The sequence below is a fragment of the Ailuropoda melanoleuca genome, chromosome 8, assembly GCF_002007445.2.
Source record: "Ailuropoda melanoleuca isolate Jingjing chromosome 8, ASM200744v2, whole genome shotgun sequence".
NCBI lineage: Eukaryota > Metazoa > Chordata > Mammalia > Carnivora > Ursidae > Ailuropoda > Ailuropoda melanoleuca.
Window position 1 is genome coordinate 51,208,834 of NC_048225.1, and position 17,298 is coordinate 51,226,131.

The window sequence follows — 17,298 nt, forward strand, 5'->3', positions numbered from 1 at the left end:
GGCCAATCCCAGGGCTTGGGTGCCAGTGTCTATATCAGGCGATCCATCTGCCCAAAGACAGACCTGCCAGCTCTCTGTCTGTCATTTCAGCACTCCGAGACTGCCTCCGCAGGAGCCCGCCCCCTCCTCATCAGCCTGACTGGCCAGTGGGAGGGAAGCGTTTCCCTTTGGCAACCTGCGCTCTCACCCCAGGGCGGTCATGAACTCTTCCAGGTTCTCTGAGACCACGCTGCCTCTTCACTGCCTGCCTCCTTATGCGCGGTGCCCTCGTTCAACCCGAGGTGCCCTGGCTTTGCAATGAGCTAGGGAGCAGGGTCTTGACATGAAACAGCTTCATGTGGGGCCAGGAGCACTGACATAGGAGCCAGAAACCCAATCCTGCCACTTCCCCGCTGCGTTTTCTGGTTGTTGGCTGGCTAACACTTACTGAACACCTAACTTCACATCAAGTTCTGCACTAAGTTAGAGCAACTTGCCCACCGCCTCACTGGAGCTGGGATGCTAGCCCAGGCTCACCTCTCTCCCACCTCCAGTCAGCGCTCTTGATTGCCTAAATTATACAAGTTAACTGGATCCCTATCCTTACCTGTAAATTTGAGGTGTTGAGAGGATCAAAGAAGATAAAGTCCATGAAAATGCTTTCTAAACCACAAAACACGGTTCCCAGAGGATTTTAGATGAATGCAGGTCTGTCTATAATTCCACAAGTTGCAATGCTTTTCACCACTGACCTAGTCCTTTGATCCGAAGTCTCGGGAGACAGTAATCCTTTGCACAGCACACCATCACAGTTGACACACTGCATTTGCTACATTTATTTATGAGATAACGAGGAAAACTGAGGCCCGAAGAGAGACTCAAAGTTGTGCAACAAATGTCAGAGTCAAGCGGACAGCAAGACCTTCCACGTTCTGGTTCAGGCATCCGCCCACAACACTGCCTTGGGTGGAAAGATCTGCTACATACCTTCTGCCCCAGCAGTGGGGAGAGAGAAGGAAGAGAGCATAGGGAGGGGGTCTTGTTTCACCTAAGCCACCCTCACCCCCACCCCAGGGTGGGAGCCCCCTCTGCACCCTCCTGACTAACCACTGTCCACTTGTCCACTCCCTCCCATGCCTATGGCCAGAGCTATAAGAAAGTTCATCTTTATGTTGAACTGAATTCTACCTCCCTTTAGCTCCTCTCCAGGAAATCGTAATATTCACCCCACCCCACCCCAAAGTCACCCGTCTTCACCACGCTTACAGGGTTGTGTGAAACACCATTTTCTAGTCTTTAACTCGCTTAATCCCCACAGCAGCCCTATGAGGCAGAAACACATGAGAAGTCCTCTTTTCAGGTGAGGGAAATGGGACTGACAGGGGAGGTACTTGCCCAAGTTCTCAGCCATGATGAGGCTCAGCTCAGCCCAGCTCTCCGGCCCTCAGAGGAGAACCAAGGGCGTCCCTCTCGCCAAGTGCCCTTCATGGACTGGCTATGCACACAGCCACAGGTGAGCGGGGGTCCTCCTGAGTTGGACAGGTGGCCCTGCTTCTCCAGGGCAGAGAGGGCAGCCAAGTCCAGGCCATGGGCTTGCTGTGAAAGGCAAAGCTTCCACTTTAACCTTTTCCGTGTCGCAGATTCCAGGGTGGAACAGAGAACATGGGTCAGCTTTTCCTTCCTATGGCTGTGTGGTCCTGGACCGGTCACTGCTGTCTGAGCCTCAGCTCTGGTGTCATCGCGATGATAGTGATTAAGGGCCTACTTTTTGAAGAAAAGTGCTTGAAACAGAATTCAATCCTCCCAACAATGACATGTGGTAGGAGTTCCCCATTTACCCAGGAGGAAATCGAGGCCTATGGAGGTAAAGTAATCAGCCTAAGAATAGTTCTTAGGCAAGGAGGAGTTGGGATGAGTAAGAACTCCTGCCCACAGGTCATTTTGAGAATTACAGATGATGTTTATGAAATATCTGGCGTATTGCAAGACCTCAGTAAAGGTGCGCTGCCTCCTGACACTTCTGTTTTCCTCCATTCTACTCCCCAACCCCTCTTTTATTTCTCCATTCCAGGACCTGCTACACACATTTCACTTCATTTTGTATCTGTCCCGGGACCCAGTGCTGCAAATGCTCCATAGACACGAGCTGAATAATGACCATTAGATTCACTTCTCGATGCATTCTACGGTCTTTGGTCATCACGTCGTCTCCTTGAAAAACAGGGTCCCTGGCTGGACAGGGGACAGTAGTGAGGACTCTGGCAGGTGAGGGAGCCCGAGCGGCTGCAGCCACACCTGGCTCCCCTGGAGCGGCGTGCAACTGTGGATGCTAACATGAGCCTCTTTTCCAGAATCACTCCTCAGGGAAGGAGGGACGCGCCCTACTCCTGTCCCAAAAGTCTTCATCGTCCAGGTTGTTCTCCCAGTTCTTTACTGCAAGCAAAAGTCTTAGTAAGTCACATGAGCCCAGGATTACCTCCACCAGTCAGTGGCATGAAAAATTTGCATAAAATTGTTTCCTAAACTATGAGTAGAAAAGAGCAAGTTTTCGAAGTTAGTAAAGTGAAAGAATTTAACTTTTACAAGTTACTTAAGTAAAGGGTTGATTAGTTCATTTCCAACTCTAAAACATTTTTGGTTTGTTTTTGACCTTTATTGGGAAAAACATTCTTTTTTTCTAAAAATTTTATTTATTTATTTGAGGGGGAGGTGAGGAGCGGAGGGTGAGAGACAAGCAGACTCCACACTGAGCGTAGAGCCCAACAGGGGGCTCCACCTGGGGCTCGATCCCATGACCCTGAGATCATGACCTGAGCCAAAATCAAGAGTGAGAAGCTTAACCGACTGAGCCACCCAGTCATCCCAGGAAAAATCATCTCCTCCTCCCCCTCCCCCTCCCCCTCCTCCTCCTTCTTCTTCTTCAAGATTTTATTTATTTATTTGAGAGAGAGAGAACATGAGCAGGGGGAGCGGCAGAGAGTGAGGGAGAAGCAGACTCCCTGCTGAGTGGGGAGCCGACACAAACTCGACCCCAGGATCCTGGGATCATGACCTGAGCTGAAGGCAGATGCTTAAACTGAGCCACCCAGGTGCCCCCAGGAAAAATACTCTTAACATGTTTTCTCCTCAGGGAAGTGGGACTTCCTTTGTATTCAAACATCCAGGATGGCTGAGCAGTCGGTACAGCCAAAGACCACCAGGCCGGACCCTGCAGTTTGGGATTGGGGCTGCTGCCAGGCCCACTTGCAAGCAGGCTTCCTGGGCTCCGGTGTCCATGGCTGTAAAGAGAGGGGGTGGGAGCTCTCTGAAGGGAAGGCTCTTTCAGCCCTGGTTGTATAACTTCTTCTGAAGCCACGTCCAGATCCTTGAGGGCATGACCCTCCTTTTGAACGCAGGCCCCTGGTGCCTGGCTCAGGACTGGAAAGCGTGATGTGGACAGGGCTGGGACAGCTGACCATGGCACGGGGGCAGGCCAGAAGTGCCCTGCAAGTAGCAATTTTTTCATCTCTGACCCAGTGGCCCAGGGCCAACCGAGGCCTCCCTGGGCCTCTTCTGCCCCATCTATTCAACAAGGGGTTGATCCTTTCGAGGCCCCCTCCAGCTCAGACTTTGGGGGACTGCACCTGAGCACGTGGCCGCCATGCCTTCTGTGTCATTCTGCCTTTGCGTTTATATCCGAATCCCATCTCGGGCCAGTCCGTTCCCAGACGGATTCCTGGACCGGGTCCAGAGGGACCGCGTGAGTGCCCCAGATGTGAGTGAGTGAGCGGGTGGGTGTTAGTGAAAACTGGAGAAAGTGAGCAAGCTGGTCATCAGAACAAATGAGCCATGTGAGTGAACAAGTACAGAACACACAGGAGCCCTGGGGAAGAGGGAGAGGACGGCGGCTGGTATCATCTGGCCAGCAGGCTACAGACTGAGGCTGTCTCCAAGTCCACCTGGCGGGTGGAAGGCCCCCGATGAAATGTTGCTGAATGAACAACTGGCTGCCCAGCATCTCCGATTAGAGAACAAAGAGATGGGATCTCAGGGGATGGGCTGAACTCAGACAAGTTCTAGGAGTGGGGAGGGGAATGGAGGAAGGCAGGAAAGAAGGAACGTGGGGTCTTGTCAGGAGGTATGGTGGGGCAGGACAGGTGGTTCAGCCTCAGCAAGGTCCACTGGACTCAGGGGTCCTTGTTCTCCAGATGCCACATCCCGGGATTGGGAGATGATCTGGTCCAGCTGGGCCACTGCTGGTAAGGAAGGCCTGGCGACCCGGGGTGGGAGAGGTAACAGAAGATAGACTAGACCTCAAGTGTCACTGGGTTTCCCCAGTCTTCCCCCACTCCCCCTCCCTTGCTTCCCTGCTCTTAGGCAGGGAAACTGAGGCCGAGTGAGTCACTTCCTGGAATGACCCCTGCAAAGCTGCTGGTGGCCTCACCCTCAGGCGATCTGAATGCCCCAAGTTGGATAAACTAATCCGGCTCCAGATGCACTGGGGTCGAGGCCCCCAAAGGTCAGGCCAGGAACACCATGTGAATGTGGTACAGGGGGTAAGATGATCAAACAGTGCTCTAGGACTGCCAGTGTCCAAGCCACCCTGGCTGGGCTCGGGCCCAGGAGCCAGGGAATGCACTCAGACTAAGGTTGTGACAAGTTTCCTAATTTAAAAATGACTTTTATACATGCGCATCATCTGCCATCTGTGGGCCTCAGGCTGTTTTTCTTTGCACTGTTGCTTCACTCCTGACCTACTGAGAAACTCAAGGGGTCAAGAGTCAGAAGCTGTTCTACCCCCTACCCCAGATACTGAACCCCTGCTGTGCCACGGGGAGGCAGGAGGAAACAGGACACGGTCCTGCCCTCCGGAACCTGGCCCCTTTTGTCACCCAGGGGACCTCATATATTGAGAGCTTCCTGTGTCTGCACTGTGCTGGGCCTGGAGATATCACAAGGCACAAAGCAGACAAGGCACCCCACTCAGGCAGTTCATGTCTAGTGGGGAGAAAGCCATATGAACATATGCTCAGATAAATATGATACTACCATATTGTGACATGTCCTAGAAATAAAATAAAATAAAATAAAATAAAATAAAATAAAATAAAATAAAATAAAATAAAATAAAATAAATAAAATAGCTAGAGCCTTGCTACTTACTACAGGTGTGGTTTGCAGACCAGCAGCTTCTAATCACTGGAGAACTCCTCGGGAATGCAGAGTCTCGGGTCCTGCCCAAGACCTACTGAATCAGAAACATTTTTTTTTAAGATTTTATTTATTCATTTGCCAGAGAGAGCGTGAGAGAGAGGGAACACAAGCAGGGGGAGTGGCAGGGAGAGGGAGAAGCAGGCTCCTGAGCAAGGAGCCCAATGCAGGGCTCAACCCCAGGACCCTGGGGTCATGACCTGAGGAGAAGGCAGATGCTTAGGCCAACTGAGGCAGCCAGGCACCCCTGGAAATGCATTTCAACAATGATCCCCAGGGCATGTCTGTGGCCAGGGAGTCAAACATTCACTCCAAACATGGTTATTACCCCAGGGAAGAAGCAATATCTGTGCCAAGGCCTGACTGCTCCCAGTTTCCGGGGGATCTATCTTCCAGGCAGAGGGAGCAATCATGCCACTGATCATAAAATACTCTTCTTAAAGATGCAACTGACTCCCTGGGTAACCGTAAGAGGGTCACTCCACTTCCCTAGGCCTCAGTTTACCAACTGCAAAATTCAGGAGGTGGACTGAGTAGAGACTCTCAAGCTGAAAACAATAAAACAAAACAAAACCAAAACCAAAAAAACCCCCCAAAACCCCACAGTCTTCTGAATGGAGGATTTTGAGGCATCAAGAGTCCACTGACCAGCTAAGAGAGAGCTATCTGAGGGAGTGGTGGGGTCCCTTCTCTGGAGTCCTCAAGTTACCCCAAGAGGCCCAGGACTTTTCTGTTACTTGAGAATATAGGCTTCTCTGCATTTCGGGGAATCCGCCACAAACTTCACTGTCCAAAGGCTCCATGTGCATGGCTGACCAGAAGAGACCCAGGAAACTGGCAGGTCTTCCCACCCAGCCTCCACTCCCAACTTCCTCCCTGTCACACCCCTCCCTCAGTTCTGAGAAGGCCCAGTCCTTCCTCCCACTGATGCAACTAGGTTGGGGTCAGCCTAAGGGCTTCTGGGCTCGCTGAGTGAGACACAGAGGCAGAAGTGCTCCCTTGCAGATGGGACAAAGGTCCAAATCATCAGAGTTGGGTGTATTATAGGGATCATGCAACCTGACCTCTATTTTATTGACGAAAAAACTGAGGCTCCAATTTATACTTCTTTTTTTTTTTAAGATTTTATTTATTCATTTGAGAGAGAGAGAGAGACAAAGTGAGTACAAGCAGGGGGAGGAGTAGAGGGAAAGGGAGAAGCAGACTCCCTGCTGAGTGAGGAGCCCAACGTGGGGCTAGATCCCAGGACCCTGGGGTCATGACCTGAGCTGAAGGCAGATGCTTAACCAACTGAGCCATCCAGGGGCCTCTCCAATTTATATTTCTAATAATGTTTTATTCACTCCCCTGGAAGGACCTTACTGCCATATATATCACTTACAATAGGGCTATGATATTTAAAAATTCTATGACCAGACAAGATTAGTCACTCATACAGAAAACATGTCTGTCTCTCTTCTACCTGGGAGCCTCTGAGGGCAAGAAACTAGTCTAATTATTCCTTGCGACTCCAGGACCCCAGGAGCTCAAGAAAGTTTCCTTAGCTTATTGACTGAAAGGATGCATGAATAAAATTACTATGGGGATCTGTCTACCTGGGTGTGCTTCCCAGGTATTTCTTCACTCTTTCTTCCATTTTGTTCATTTGACCCACTTTTACTGAGCTCCCCGCCAGGGGAAACCCTCAGGGGGAAGGCTGTCGACGCCAGCACCCGGACTCCAGAGAGCTCAGTGGTGATGGGGCCTTGGCTCAGCTGCCTCCTTCCGAGATGGCCAGTCCCTGACAGAGGAACTCCAGGAGACACCCTTGCTGGGGGGACCTCTCACTCTGCCCATAGGGCTGGCCCCTAGACTGGGACCCAGGCCAGAGTCCAGGAGGTGACTAAGGACTTCCTGCCCACCCTGGACAGGTGCTGGGAGGGGGCTTGGTTGGGAAAGGAGGAGACACTGATCAACAGCCATAAGCTCATACCCAAAACTCAGCCCATGAACCCCTCCTTCTGGCTTCTCAGGCCTCCCAGCCCTCAATCCACCCCCAGCCATCTTTTGGGGCCTCCTTCTCTTTCCAGCCTGAGATCCACAGTGAGTCCTGCTCCAGCTACTCCATGATTCCTCCTGGTACAGTTGGACTACTGTACGAGACCAGTCCCTCTCTAACTTAAATGCCTTCAGTAATTCCTTGTATTAGTTTCCTATGGCTGCTTTTGCAACACAAATTTACCATCTCACAGTCCCAGATGTCAGAAGTCCAAAATGGGTGTCACTGGCCTAAAATCAAGGTGTCAGCAGGGCTGTGTTCCTTTCTGGAGGCTCTAGGGCAGAATCTGTTCTCTTGCCTTTTCCACATTCTAGAGGCTGCCTTCATTGCTTGGTTGGTGGCTCCTTCCTCCAGTTACAAAGCCAGCAAAAGACTTCTTGTATTGCCACCTCTCTGGTCTTTCCTCTTCTAGTTACGAAAACTGTTGCTATTGCGTTAGGCCAACGGGGGTAACCCGGGATAATCTTCTTAACCCAAGGTCCACTGGTTAGCAAACTTAATTCCATCTGTAGCCTTCATTCCCCTTTGCCACGCAAGCTAACACATTCACAGGTGCCAGGATTAGGACATTGCACCTACCACACTCCTCATCCCTTTCCATTTCATTCTACCTTACCATGCTAGTTCTTTAAATGAGACTTTATACAGAAGCCCAATGAATAAAACAGGTTGAGAAGAAATGGTTTTGGCTGAAGTAGGATGAAGGGGCCTACATCTGCATCCTCTTGACCATCTTTCATCAGCCCTCGGGTCACCTCCAGAGAACCCGAGACTCCGCAGAGCACAGCTAGAAAACCTTAGCCAAGATGAAGTCCAAAGTGTTACCTTTGCATTCAAGGCCTCCACTTGCCTTTCCGGCCTTACTCTCCGCCATCAGGTTAACAAATCTGAGACACAAAATAGCAAAAATACTGATGACTCCTCAGTATGCCCGCACCCTCCTAACTCCGCAGTAACTTCCAAAGCCTCGCTTCCCCTCTTCCTACCTCACCCCTTTTTGCCCGGGCGCACCCCCCCCCACCCCCGCGGCTGACCTTTCCGACCAGATCAGCTCCCTCCCCCTATCGGACAGGCGGCCCGGGTCCTGGCTGCGGGGGTACACCCCTCGTCTGCCCGCTTCGCACAACTAGGAGCACCTCGCTGCAAAGAGGGCGGGCTCCTGGAAGGCTGGGCGGGGCGCCGGCGTCTGCTGTTTCCGCCAGCAGGGGGCGCTGCGGGGCCGGCGAGGACCTCAGCTCCGCAGCCTGGAGCGACGGGGATCTTGAACCCCAGCCAGCCAGCCAGGACTAGCCGCCAGCGGAAACACACGAGTTTCCAGGCGATAACTGTCCACCTCGTTTTAATAGAAAGGGGTTGGCCGATAGGGGAGAGAGTGGGAGGAAAATCTTATCATCGTTCCAGGACCCCACTCAGAAGACAGGCGTCCTTAATGTTTTGTAGCGATTTATTAAAGGGGCTTGACTCAGCAGGTGAAAGCACAAAGGCGATTTCTTTTTTCCCTGCCATTGCCCTTTCGAACGGGTTCTGTGGACTCATGCTTCACTGGTACCGGATGAAATCTCGGCAGGTCCCCTAGCTTTTCTGAGTTTCCCGTTTATTGTTGGGTGATTAACTTAAGTGCAGGCCTGCGTTACAGCAGAGCTCCCCCGGTTCCGGCCACCTCCGGCGGGGACACCTGCTGGCCGGGGAGGAGGCTGCGCGGCCTCGCGCTGCTGCTGCTGCTCCCCCCTCCCCGGGGCAGCTTCTGGTTCGCCCGGGCGGGTGGGGGAGGAGAAGCCACAGCCTCGGAGGTCACTTGGGCGTGGCGGGTTCCATATGCTGACACTTTTCTCTTAGCACTTTGATAGGCTCCTTGGAGACGCACCGCACTGTTCAGTGCAGTACCCTTAAAGAGGCACGTGCCTCCTCCTTCGCGCTGCTTACAACCCCTCGGCTTCCCCATTCCTTCTTACACCTCCAGCCTCATTCTGCTGGGGTCCCCTCACCCCTCAATGGAAGCCCTCTTCCGCGGGGTCCTTTTCCAGAAGGCCCACATTCTGCTCCTTTCCCTGGGGTTTGTACGTGCTGCACAGGAAACAGCCCCTTGCCAGGAGCCCCTCTGTTTGCCAGCTCCCACCAGATTTCAGACTCCAGAACCTCCCTTTCCAAGACTCCCAAAATAGTTCTCCTGGACCCTCTCTCTCCTGGTTTGAGGTGAGGGAAGGACAGCTTCTTCCAGTCCCTGGTGAGGAGTGGGTTGGAGGACAGGAGACTCTCCAAAGAGAGCGTCCTCCCACGTTTCTGGGGGGTTTAGCTTGCTCCCCGTGGAGCAAGCACCAGGAGTAGGTGAGGAGGAGTAGTCTGCGCCCTGCCCTCCCTCCTTCGTAGTACTGCACGGGTGGTCCAGCCTCTCTGCTTAGGTCAGCAACTCTGCCAATGTTTCAGGCTTTGGGGCGTCAGCTGAAATTCTGAGGTGACTGGGAAAGCCTTTGTTTACACCTTATTGGTCTCCAGACTTTGCCAGTGAGCAGGGTCTCTAAGCTCAGCCCAGAAAAGACCTCATCAGAGGATCTACCCAAAACCCAAATTTCATCATCACTCCCCTGCAGAAAACCCATCACTCTCCAGCTGCTCCCCCAAGGCATGTCCTACTTCAGTTCCTGGGCTTTACAGACACTTCCTGAACTTCATGCTCCCTCTCTAACCTTTGCCTTTCCTTCCACCAGAAGAGTTCTAGCTCCACTTCTCCACTTAGCTGACACCTCGTGGTTTTTGTAGACCAGAGCCAAAATGTCGCCTCCTCCAGGAAGACTTCCCTGACTGTGACTGCCTCCACCATGTTTCCACAGGTCTTGTGACAAATAGTGTTTGGTTGTAATTAGCTCAGTCTACACCTAGCTCCTCACTCGATTCTGAGCTTTTTGAGGAAATGGATGGTATTTGTTCGGTTGAGTGTGTTTACATTTTTTTTTGTATGAAAATACCCCCCCAATTCAAAATTACCCATAATCCCACCATTTCTTTTTGATATCATAGAAAGGACAAAGAGTCTCCCTTCTCCTGCCTGTCCTGCCAATCCTAACTCCTAACCTCCAGTGACAACCACTTGTAAGAGGATGGTAAGAGTCCTTATTGGCTTTTCCTGGCATACCCGTGCAGGCACACACACACACACACACACACACAGAGAGAGAATTTAATAATTCTTACTATACTTCTTGGTCCACAATTTCCATTTTCACTGAACAATCTATCTTGGGTATCTTTCCATGTCAGTGCATACGATTCCACCTTATTCTCTTTTCTTTTAATTGTGTATATATACTTATATATGTAAAACATAAAATTTGCCATATAACCATGTTTAAGTATACAATTTAGTAACATTAATTTCATTCACAGTATTGTGCAACCATCGCCCACCTCCAAAAGTTTTCAACGCCCCAGACAGGAGCCCTGTACCCGTTAAACAATAATTCGTTATTCTCTACCGCACAACCCCTGGTAACCTCTAATCACCCTTCTGTCTCTATGAATGCTGCATTCTTTTCTAATGGCTGAATATTACACCACAGGAGGAGACATCGTCATTTACTTAACCATTCTCTGTTAATGGACATTACATTCAAGGTGTTCCCAATTTTTTGGTATTACAAACAATGATCATAATACATGTGGGAATATTTTGTTAGAAGAAAGTCCCAGGGGTCGGCTGCTGGAACATAGGGTGTGTGCATTTAGAAGTCTAACAGATGCTTACCAGGCTTTGCATCAAAATTATCTTTAACATGAAGGTTCCTGACTCCCATCCCCAGATATTCTGATTTAATAAAGACGAATTAGGGCCCAGCAACCTGAATTGTTAGAAACATCCTACCTGACCATTGTGATGTGAGACCACACAATGACAGACAGGGTTTGGGGCCTGAATCTGCTGTTTTCCTGGGCCCCCAGCATCCAGCCCTGGGCCTGCCCACAGAGAAGGGGTGTCCTCCCAGGGGCAACATCTTGAACTCCGGTGCTCCTCCCCACACCCTACTGCCACCATGCCAGGGCTGTCCTGGTGAGTCATCAGGCACCGCATGCTAGCCCCCAGGATGACAAAGCCGCTAAGGGAAGCTTGATTAAGGGACCGCGCCTCTCCCAACCTGGAAGCCCTGAGTCACACTGGTTTACCAGGCAGCTCCCAATTCGAAGATCGCCCTTTGAGGGAGGCAAACTCACTGCTCCTTCAGATCAAGGCCTATCAGGGAAAAGCCTGCCTTATCTCCCTGGGGAAATTATGACTCACACGGCAGGACTGGTGGGCGGAGGACAGAGAGCCACGGAGGGGCAAGAGAAAAGAGGCAGAGACAAGGCTGAGTTCCAGAAGGAAAATGAAAAGGTGAAGAAAAAGTAGAGCATCAGAAGAAGCAGAGAGGAAAGAGGCAGAGAGAAAGAAGCCCCAAGTCAGAGGGGAGACACAGAGTGGAGACGTGGAGGATGACGGAGGAAAAAAAAGGAAGGAGAATACAGAAAAGGAAGGGAAAGCAAGAAGGAGAAGGCAGGAGAAAGAAAAGACAACATGGAGCAGGAGGTGGGGGGGGTGAGCCGCTTGCATGGTCTGTGCGAACAGTCCAGACAAAATCAGTGCTCCTGCTCCCGATCCCAGCAAGGCCCGGTTGGTGGAGGTGACCTGGCTGAGTGTCAGGCCCTGCCTGTAAACCAGCTCGAGCGTTCGGCCCTTGTAGCCCGCTGCAGGGGTGAGCTGAACTTGGGGCAAAAACATACTCTGAGGCAACCACACCGTGTGCGTCTGGATGACGGGCACAACCTTCCTAGTCATTTGGCAACAGGGAATAAGATCCTCAAAAAAGTGCATATTCCTTGCACAGTGCCTTAGATGTAAAGGATGCTTGTTGCAGGGCTATTTAAAGTAAAGGAGAAAAAAGAAAGAAGGAAGAAATGCAATGTGGCTTGATAGATTTATGAGACATTCGTACAACACAAAGCCATGTGGTCGTTACAGATGGGGGTGCTGCCGAGCACTTAATGATATGGGAATTGGGCAGGGTCTGGGAGCAAAGGAAGAAGGAAGGAAAAGATCCTTCCCCAGCCTGGGCTGATGTGTGGTCCTGCAGAGCCGGCAGGAGAGCCCCCTGCTTCGTTTGCACCAGCTAATGAACTGGCCCTTATGCGGATCTCAGGGACACGCCACACACTGGGCATCCAGGACCCGCCCGCGGAACTTGGCAAGCAGTTGATTAGCCATGGGCAGCCCTGCAGAGAAGGCAAAGTGCTGGGTGTTTGCAGAGACTTACAGACCAGATCGGGCCGGGCTGAAAGCAGGAGGGCAAACAGGGAAGAGAATGGTTTCCTGGCTGGGCTGGCAGGGTGTGTGCCCAAGAGGGTCTGGGAGCAGCCGATCCCAGGGGAGTGGCCAGAGAGGACACTGTTTGCTCCCCGAAGTTTCTGTTTGTCCAGGAATGATTCACATGAGCTCCGCTAATCAGTGCCTCCTCCTCTTCCCCCATGGTGAGCGCCTGAGTAGGGCACAGCTGTGACATCAGGGAGACCCGCGTTTGAAGCCCGGCTCCAGGCTGCACAACTTTGGGAAAGTCGCACTCCCTCTCTGACCTCGGGTTCCTCATCAACAAAATGGGACAATAGCATGTACCTCCTAAGATCGTTGTGGAGAGAAAATGAGAGCCTCCATAATTGCATTGGGCAAGCGCTTAATACGTTTGTTCCTTTCCTTTGCCACTTTTTCATCTAGCACACATTCCTTTGGGACCTAGTGTGTAGCAGGCGACTGTGCCAGCCATCGGCAGGAGAGTGGTGAGCAAGACAGATATGGAAACTGGTTGCCTCAATGGAGCTTAGAATCCAGAGTGGGATGGACATTAAATACACCAATGCCCGTCATGAGGAAAAGCACAGTGCGCCGTGAAGAATCTCAGGGCTGCCTGGGTGGCTCAGTTGGTTGAGTGACCAGCTCTTTCATGAGCTCAGGGTGGTGAGATGGAGACCCGCGTCGGTGCAGTCAGTGCGGAGTCTGCTTGTCCCTCTCCCTCTCCCCTCCCCCCCCTTCTCTCTCTCTCTTTCTCGAATAAATAAATGAATAAATAGATTTTTAAAAAAAAGGATCGCAGTGATGGCTTCCCCTGAGTGGTCAAATGGAGTGGTCATGGAAGGCCCCTTGAGGAAGGTGACATTTAAGCTGAGACGTGCAGGACGAGAATGAAGCCGGCATTTTGGAAAGTGGTACCTGAGGGGCTAAAAGGCACAGGGTTTAGACCCAAATGTATGTGGGTTCCAAATCCCGCTTCCACTGCTACTCAGCTGTGGGACTCTAGGTGAGTCCCCTTCCCAGTCGGGGCCTCTGTGTTGTCTTCTGTAAGGTGTGGCTAAAAACACCTAGTTCTCAGAACTGTGGGGACGAACCCAACCGCGTAGAGAAGGTGCCGTGCGTGGAACCTGGCACGTGGTGGATACCCAGTAAAATCAGTAAAATTCCCTTCCTGTCCCGGCTCATGATTAGCTGTCAGTGATGGCACAGCAACAATGTATGCACACGAGAGCACACGTGCGTGCACACACACACACACGCACACTCAAGAACACCTGTAAGCAGGACACATACGAGCTCACTCAAGCTGCATATTGGAGGGGAGGTTAATAATGACACCTTTATAAAGCTATGGCAGCACTGAAGAGCAGTGGTCCCTAGGGCTATCAGCGGGAGGGAGCCTGCAGAGGGTGAGGGAGAGAGCCGTTACCCGAACCCCAGAGAAGAGCTGAGTGGCCTGGGCACCTGATAGGAGCTGGGACCTTCAGATGAGGGGAGCAGCTGGCTTACAGGCACTGGGTGGGGAGGGGACTGAGGGAATAAGGACTCTGACCTCAGCCTCCCCTTACCTTCTGATAGCTCGCTAGGCCTCCCGTGGGACCAACACGGATGGAAGCCAGAGGGCAGGGAGCCTGTGGATATAATCCCTGGGGCTCAGCCTCCAGAGTGCAGAGCAGGGGAAGGATGAGGTGAATCTGGAGAAACAAACGGCAGAGATAACAGCACAGGACCCACACCCACTGAGCCTCTTTAGAATGTAAGTGACGCATACATCAATGTAACATGGCCTAAGTCCCAAGGGACGCTCCAGGGGTAGGGCCTTAGCAATAGCTTGCTCAGTGCTCCACTGAGAGCTAGAAACAAATTTCTCATCCTCTCTCAATTCTACTTTCCTTCGTATGTCAACTTCATTCTCAAGCTACATGTAGTGGCAAGATGGTGGCAGGAAAGGAGGGGTTGGTCCCCAGAGGGAACCTGGTCCTTCACAAGGAAGGATGGTGAGTAGAAGGCAGGCAGAAATCAGAACTGCTACACCTGTCCGCTGCAGTTCCTGTCCGGATGCTTACCTTCCATAAACTCAGGTGACCGGGTTGGTACTACTGAGGCCATGCATGGGGGTCTCCTCTGCTTCACTACGACCAGCTGGGGGGATGTGGATCACTCAGGGCCATTCAGTCCCACCTCTGCCCTGAAGGGACCTGAAGATTACCTAGCCCAGTGACCTTATTTTCCAGGTGGCAGAACTGAGGCCCAGTGAGAAGCAGGGCTTTGCACAAGACCATGTAGTTAACGTCAAGGCCAGGACTTAAACCCAGGTCACACGATCTGCCCTCTACAGGACTTGTTTTTGTGTGTGTGTGTTTTTTTAAGTTTTACTTTATTTATTTGTTTACGTAATCTCTACACCCAATGTGGGGCTGGAACTCACAGCCCTAAGATCAAGAGTCGCAAGCTCCTCTGACTGAGCCAGCTGGGTGCCCGTACAGGACTTGTTCTTTAAAAAGAAACAACAGGGGTGCCTGCGTGGCCCAGTGGGTTAAGTGTCCAATTCTTGGTCTCAGCTCAGGTCTTGATCTCAGGGTCATGAGTTCAAGCCCCACATTGGGCTCCATGTTAAGTGTGGAACCTACTTAAAAAAGAAAAAAAGAAAAACAAGAAACACCTCAAGAGAACGTTTGGAAGGAGGAAGGAAGAATGGATGGAAAAAAGGAGAAAGGGGGAATAGAAGACAGACATACACATAGTAAGAAATTAAGACAGTATCAAAGAATATACAATGAAAGATAATTTTCCACCCATGGCAGACTCCTGGTCCTCTCCCGAGAGGTAATGATGACCAAGTCTCCTATACATTCTTTTAGAAATTATCAATGCAAATGCAAGTGTATATATGATATATATTATTACTGTTACAATTTTTGTCTTGGAGACCTTTCTATATTAGCACATAGAGGTCTACCTCATTTTTTACAGTGGTTGTACAGTATTCTAGAATATGGATACACTCTAAGTTATTCAACTAGTCCCCAAGTGGTGGCCATCTAGGCTGTTTCTATTCTAGCCTTTTGCTTCTATAAACAGTGCTGCAATGAACATCTTTGCATGCACACCCGTATCTTTCAACACCTGTGCTCTAGAGACTGATCCAAAGAGTAGAAGTGGCACCCCACGGCTTTACGGGGTTCATCCTGACATCACTTCCACGAGAAAGAACCAAAACTGATACTGTTGGAAGGGACCTTAACCATCGTCAAGCCTAGCTGTCCACTTGGCCGTTATATGAATGAGGAAACTGAGGCCCCGGGTCTGACAGGGGGCTGGTGGGAGATTTGGGCTAGACCACCGTGTGTTCCCAAAGAGGCTGTGGGGGGAAGAGGGCGTGGCTGGGAGTCGGGCAGTGCTGGCTCTGTGCCCTGGCCTACAGGGCAGGGAGTGGCCAACACCACGGGCTCTGGAACCAGACTCCTGGATTTGATCCTGACTTAGAAAAATAGCCTTTCTAAATTTTGATTTCCTGCCTTGCAAAATGGGGATGATGTTGCTCTTCCTTTAGTCCTCCCTACAGGGCTTCAGTGAAGATAAATGAGACAATGCCTATGGAGCAGAGGTGGCCTTTTATTACCATTCCCCGCTCCTGTTCCTTGCAAGGGGCATCTTTGGGGTTAAAAGGCCCATGAGTTGGTGAACTCGGGGCACACTTGGCCTCCAGCCATGCTCTGTGTCCCTGCAGTCAAGGCCAAGCTGAGCAAATTCTAACCTCTACGCAGAAGCTCTGGCTGCCTCCTCCCTCCAGGGAGGAGCTTGCTGGGTCTGGGGCAGGTCAGGGGGGAGGGCTTCAAACGGAAGCCCAGCCAAGCTTCCTCCCTATACAGGTCTCCAGGGATAGGCACCTGTGCCTGGCACCGCCTCTACATTGCCTCCGGGACTCCTCCCGGAAACCCCGTAAGGGCATCACAGCTCCCATTTTCGAGGTGAAGACTGAGGCTCCCCGAGTTAAGGAGACTTGCTTCTAAATAAAGAGTTCCCTGGGCAGATTTGGAGGGCTTCCCAGAGGGATGGGAGCACATGTTGATTGATTATGAAGTTGATTCATGGAAGTACTACTTTTGGGGTTTACGATGTGGCCTTTCCATTGAGAGGCTGTCTCAGTCAAAGGTGATCAAAAAGGGACACCCCCTTCACTCCTGTGGGAGCTCCTTTTTCCAGTCCCTCCCCTAACTCAGCACCTCCCTCCTGCCTCAGGGCCCAGTGCACCCTTCCCTATCCACCGTCCTTCCCCTTCCCCCTCAGACCTCACCCCAGGAAGGCTTCACTACCCTGGTTCCCCACTAATAAGCCCACCATGATCTGGGTGCTCTCATGACTCTTTGGTCTTTACCGTCAGAGCCCGATCACCCTGTGTAATCAGGTATTTATTTGTGTGGTTATTTATGAACCTGGGGCCCTGCTGACAGTGAGCTCCCTGCACTTGGCTCCCATCCCCTGGTTTACTACTCTTTCCCCAGTGCCTGGCACTGTGATCGACACATGCTGGGCCTCAGGTATCTGTGTCCTTCCTCTCTAAGCACTGCTACCAGTGCTGTTCTGAAGATTAACTGGGACAAAGCTCTCCAAGGTGCCTGGCCCAAAGTCAGGCCAGCCGGGCCCAGCCCAGGCCCATTCTCTAAGGACCTGCATATTTCTCAAGCTGGTGCGGAGCAAAGGGAAGGCAAGAGGGTCCTTGTGGGATGGCAGGGGTCTCCCCTGCTGCGAGGCCCACAAAGGGAGCCTTGTGTGGGACCGG